The sequence below is a fragment of the Marmota marmota genome, unplaced genomic scaffold (assembly GCF_001458135.2).
Source record: "Marmota marmota marmota unplaced genomic scaffold, marMar, whole genome shotgun sequence".
Lineage (NCBI taxonomy): Eukaryota > Metazoa > Chordata > Mammalia > Rodentia > Sciuridae > Marmota > Marmota marmota.
In genome coordinates this window covers 3,732,609-3,737,439 of record NW_026000137.1, presented here as the reverse complement: position 1 = coordinate 3,737,439, position 4,831 = coordinate 3,732,609, and the positions used below count along the sequence as shown (strand labels likewise).

General features: G+C 36.3%; 1 pseudogene; it reads left to right on the top strand.

The window, feature by feature from the left end:
* The first annotated feature begins 3,556 nt into the window (after window positions 1-3,556).
* Window positions 3,557-4,579, top strand: LOC125611205 (annotated as a pseudogene).
* Window positions 4,580-4,831: the final 252 nt, after the last annotated feature.

Genomic DNA, 4,831 nt, shown 5'->3' with positions numbered 1-4,831 from the left:
AGGAGGAGGAGGAGGAGGAGGAGGAGGAGGAGGAGGAAGAGGAGGTGGAAAAGGAGGAGGAGGAGGAGAAGGAGGAGGAGGAGAAGGAATTCTTGAAGCCCATGTATAAGAAGTTTGGTTTATTTGTATATTCTGAAAGTCCAAAAACTCAGTGCTTAGAATATCAATATGTTCTCAAATATATTATTTGTTTGTTGGAAAAACAACTCCTAGAACTCTTAACAGCCTTTCTAAATAACAACCTAAGGCCATTCTGCCATTTCACCCTGCTCCTCCCTGTCCCCCAGGACCCTCACTCAGATCACAAGATGACAGTGCCTTTCCTCAATGGAGTACAATAAACTTCTTGCTTCCCACACTGGAGCTTTCCTGTTTCCTCTGATGAGTGAGACATGCAAGACTCTCCGACAACCAGTCTACAGGCAGAAAGCTGCTATCTCACATCTGCTTACTAGCTGGCTGTGGTTGCTATAATTCTATGCAATTTGGCTTCTCAAATGGCACCTTGAAGTGACCAGGTAATATCACATAAAAATGTTAATGCCCTTTGGAGTTAACTTTAATCAATAATAGATGGGAGACAAGAAGAAACCAGATTATTTTTTTCTCTTTTCCCCTAGAAGATAAATCACCCATGCAACCAACTGTGTTTCCTGGCAAAGTTGTATTTATTCTACCATACTCCACTTTTTCCACTTCTCTGCCTTGTTTGCCTTTATCCTCAATTTAGTTTCCATAAGATTGCATTACATTCATTAACACACATATTCAGTAAAATTAATACATATGTCTTATCTCATGTTCTCCTAGGAACCTACAAAAATGAGAAGGAGAATTGTCAGGAAAAATAGAAAATGACCATTCATTTTTGAAATCATTTTTCTCAACTATGAACAAATGGAAGAAATGAAATTGCGAAAATAAAGCCAGTGAGCAATAGAAAAAAAGTGAAAACACTACATTCAGTCATGAAACTCAACATTTGTTACAAGAACAAAAATACTAGCTGAATTGCTCTACTTTGGGTCTGAACTTGATAGTGTAAGTTAGCAAACTTGAAAGAAAATTCACTAAGTCTCTTAAAGAAGATTGTTTAGATGCCTAGGACTTTTGGGTTTTTCGTGTTTTGAAAATAACTGTCAAGTAGGAAGAATCTGATGATAACTTTTAGTTATATTGCCATGAACAAAGAAATGAATTTAATTATACTGCCATGAACAAAAAAAAATGAATGGGAAAATATATTTTAAATTATAAAATATACTTTTAAAAGACAATGAAAGTAATCTAAGCAGAGGGTAAAATGGAAGAAATCTTCAAAAGCATACAAACCAACTTATGTAAATTATTATTTTTGCAAATGAAAACACATCTTTGAGATTTTGCACTGGCCAGTAAATAAAATACCCATAAAATGGAAGGGAAAAAAAAAACAATGTAATTGCTATTTAGTTGGAAGACACATGAAAAAGTGCTAGACCTGAATATGCCCAAAATAGTCCAGGGGAATAATAGCTACATAATACCTAAAAATCATCTCCTACTCTGTGGAGCTTTGGCAGATGTATTAAAAAAATGAAAAAAAAAATGAAAGATGCAGCAAGGAAACTACTAATAACAGAAGGAGTGAGTGATAGCAATTCTTATTCACTTTACCAGAATAGATCCTGGAGGGAACTCAGAATAAAATGTAACAATAAATGAAATTTTCCCAAAGAGATGGCCATGGCTTATTTTTTCAACTAGGTATTGTGGAATCTATTCATGTATTATGAGTGAGAGTCCACAAGCCCTTACTTGTTCGGTATTATTAATATAAGTCAAGAATCATTTTTCATTCTTCGAGAAGAGTGTACATAAGCCCACCAGGGGAATAAATAATATACCTGACATTTCTTTAATAGTTGGTCTATGAGATTGTTTATGAGGATAAGGAAAGTGAGTCTCACTCAAATAATAATGTAGTATTAAAGATTTTTGTTACTCTTGGTTAAGCAGTCCTGTCTCTACAATTCAAGTGCCTCAAAACGTTTAAATGCATTATACTCATTCAAATTCATGTAAATTTCCTGAATTAAATTTTCTCCCTAATACCAACTGAGTTTCCATCAAAGATAGATGTAGTAAAAAGGAGGGAAAAAATGTGCCAGGGTGGATACCCACATTGGTGAAATACTAGGATACTGGAAGCTACCTGGTCACACTCGAATAAAAGAAAAATAGCATTAAATCCTTCCAAGTGTCACATATGTCCTAACTTCACCTACTCCATTATTCCACCTTCATCTCCCACTGATAAATTATCACCATACTGTAAATAAAGCAGAGATTATATACAGTCCAATACCAAACCAAAATAGAGTAGATGGGTACCAAGCAATGAACCAGAAATGAAATCTATATTCTTTGCCTCACCCCATCATCCTCCTTTCTTTTATTTTGTACTTCTATATCATCTTCCCCCTTAGTTATCAAAGTCTGTTTCAAAAATTAGCAGCATTAGCCTTGTGTGGGAGCTTATTAGAAATGCAGAATTTGGGGTTAGATCACATTTTGCAATTTAACATGATTCTCCAGATGATTTATAAAGATTGAAAGAAAATTACTAATTTACTTTATTTATACTTCAAAATTTTTTATTTGTTTCACCTTCTCTCCTCTTTGTTCTTGTATCTCTTCATTTTATCACTTTCTTTATGTAGTAATATCGTCTTTCTTTTCACTCTGTCTTGCAATATTTCCTCAGTAAGTCTGGGAAACTATCTCAACTTTTCTCATAATCTTTTTGTCAAGAATGGCTTCTCACCTAAATTGTTATATCCTTTAATATGCAATTCTAATACCTTTTCAATGAACCATTCTCAAATAAGCCCTTGATAACTCACTCACTTTTGTAACGCTCATCATAACTTCCACAATATATCTTACATTAACTATATTTTCTACCACTAGATTGTATTAGGGATTTCAAAGGTATCAATACAAATCTATGTGCTCTTGGTAAATCCTAGCCAAATCTTGGCTGAGATATACTCTATAACAAGTTTCAAAGGAGGCCAGAAGACTCCTATTGTTTCTGAATAAAGTGTCCCCAGCTGGGATACCATCTATTGAGACTTTTGAAAGCCTATAGATACCCAAGGTCTTTGAATCCCAAGCTATGACATCAAATACTTCACCAACAAGATGAATTCTAAGAGGCCGCTATAAGGTTTTCCTTTGTCTGGCAAACAATAAAAGCTAGTCTTATCATATCTTATGCCTCCATCTATATATCTCAGTCACCTCCCAAACTCCAAGGTTCGAAGGAAGGAGACACAAGCACATCAAACTTCTGTATATCTACTTATCAATACTACTTCCTACGTGACTATGATTTCCCAGCCCACCATTTCCCTTGGTAACTCATATACAGCCTACTCATCTTCTATCTTTAAATGTTCCCTTCATACTTTTTGCCCTAACCAAAACCCCACTGCAACCCCCAAACACTGCTTCTCTTAATATCTTGTTGATAAAAACATTTTTCTCCATTCTTTACAGACCTCAGAGACTCATGAATGAGGTAGGTGCCCTGTGCATACTTTTAATTTATCATTTTTTCTGTATTTTCTCAAAAATATTTTCACTAAAACTTTCTTTTAATTGTGTGATAATTTGCCTTTAATTGATGATTTTCATCTCCCTCTCAGGCTGTGCCCAAAATCCTTGGAAATTTCAATCTCCACATATACCATTTGTCCAGCAATTTATCCTCTTACCTCCTTCACCTTCTTACTTTCTACAACAGGTTATCCTACCTCACCTCAATCATCTCCTGAGCAAATATTAGACTTTGTCAGCAAAATTATTGTGCCCCATCCAAAATCACACTTCACATATCTCCAGTTAATGTATGCTAGGGATAAAAGTTTGATCAGGGTCAAGTATGGAACCAGATTCTCATTTCTGCCAGCCAATAACACCTCCCTATATTTGTGGTGCCAATAGAGACTTCACAGACAGTGAAATCCCCACTCGCCCCCAGCATTAATGAGAACACAATCCCTTGAGTTTTCATGTAGTTCAAATGGAGAAAACAGACCAATGGCTATAGAGCAATATACCTAAGTTTTATTTTGATTACTGAAATACACAGATCACCTATGGCTCTCTATCTGTGAAAAAAAAAAAAAAAACACACTGCAATATTAGGAAATACAAGGAGAATGTGAAAGACTACCTTCAGAAATGGAAGACAGAGCAGACTCAGAGCCTGATTGATAAAACAATGGCTGCAATTCAGCAAAGATACCTTCACTCTCTGTTCCTTTCTGGCAGGGGTGATCTTCGTGTCTCCCCTTAGTCCACTGGGTCCTTCTTGCCCTGAGGCCAGCACCCCATATGGAAGGTCTTCCCATGATGCCAATGACGGTCCTTCCTTCTCCTGGGATGAACCCAGGGGACCTTCTCTGGGAATGAAGCCACCCATGGGAGGCCACATGCCAATGATGCCTGGGCCTCCAATGAAAAGTCCTCCCACTCTTCCTTAATGGCACTCACTTTGCCAGGAATGACTCAACTGGACAGAGAAGGATAGACGGGACCCTTTTTTGATCAATTTTATATTAATTGTTCTAATTCACCAGGCAATCATGAAGCTGTGACTGGGTGTTTCATAACAGCATGACCAGGAAGACTTCCTCCTTCTTCCTATCAAAGACAGAATAGTTTTTAAAGGGGAAAAGCTGATCAGAAAAAATACCTTTCCATTGGTATTGTGAAATGTGAAAATTAAGTTGTCAGCTCTATTAGTTTTTTAAAAAAGGAGAAAACATACTCTATATGCACC